This window comes from Arachis duranensis, chromosome 3, assembly GCF_000817695.3.
Source record: "Arachis duranensis cultivar V14167 chromosome 3, aradu.V14167.gnm2.J7QH, whole genome shotgun sequence".
In the NCBI taxonomy this organism is placed as follows: Eukaryota; Viridiplantae; Streptophyta; class Magnoliopsida; order Fabales; family Fabaceae; genus Arachis; species Arachis duranensis.
Genome location: NC_029774.3, coordinates 90161683 through 90163154, shown reverse-complemented (window position 1 = coordinate 90163154; position 1472 = coordinate 90161683).

Genomic DNA, 1472 nt, shown 5'->3' with positions numbered 1-1472 from the left:
ATTTCCCACCACTACAAAATGATTCAAGTCATTATTCTAATGGTGGTTGGGAGTATCACCAAGAAATGAAAGAGCATCCACCCTCACGTCCCAGTTTCTCATTTGAAAGTTCTTCATCACTTGATTATGCCTCAACACAAAGTTTCCTCTAAAATCCATACAAGTCATCCCATCAATCACACAACTCATTCCACATCCCTCAACACAACTTCACCACAACACATCCACGTCACCAAAATTACTCTCAACCTTCATCTCTTGAACCAGCAGATGAGGATTACCTTCAAGCCATTGAAACACATAGAAAACTCGTGGAAAGATACACACAACCCCAATCCTGGAAAGAAATCATCCTCAAGAAGATGAATGGGCCCTTAGAGCAAACAAGGGGGAACTTAGAACCATCAAACAGTGAGGATGAAGACTAATTTGTGAGTGAGGAAGTGGAAAAACAAGAACAAAAGGTCCCTATTGCAAGTAAAATTGCAATAAAGGATGAGGGACATGAGCCAAGGATTTTACAATCACAAAAGCTACTTGAGGTGACAATGAAACATAAAGATTCCCTCCCAAAGGAATTAATGGAAAATCATGACAAAAAAAGAGAGGAAGATACTCAAGAGAATTCACACTCAAGTGAAGTAAAGAAGAAAGAGGAAAGGCTCAAGGAACCACCAATACAAGAGGCTCTTGATGAAAAGAAGACTCCAACAATCACACAACCACCAAGACTTGGATTCAAGGAAGTGAAGGCAATTAACAAAAGCACCAAGAAGAGGATTGTGACCAAGCTACCAAAGACAATATTCATGAAGAATAAAGGGTCAACCACAAGCAATCCAACCCCCAGACCATTAGCAAGCAAGCTCAGTCAAGCCATGTACAAAAGAAAGCTTGCTGAGAGAAAACCAAGACAGGGGGCAATAGCTGAATCTTCTCCCCCCCTTGAGGTTATTCCTCTTAACAAATTGGAAGAAGAGGAAGAAAGTGAAGAACAACATGCCAACAGTAGGTAATGTTTCTCTTCCTTGCTTTGCTTTCATTCTTTGCTTTGTTTAAATTCAATAAATTGGCATATGGTTACATTTCAAGTTTGGTGTTGCCTTGCAACAAATTGTTTTCAATCTTTTTGGATGATTGCATCAAATTAAAAATGAAAGTGACACACCAAGATTCTAAGTTTGGTGTGCCACTTATTTTTCTAGGCAATTCATTCAAGCAACACTACTTGTCTGCATAATCATAATGCCTCTGCAATTTTATTTTTCTCTTTTGGTTTAACATTTTAGTTTCCTCTTTATTCATTTACGTGTTTTTAATGCTTTCTTTTATTAACTGTATTTGTTAATACATCACCAAGAGAGCTTTATTCATGACAAGATTCTTGGCTTGGTAATTATATTTAACATACAACAGTTTCATTTAGTCTTATTTCAAATAAAACGGACATAGGATTGCATTCTAAGTTTGGT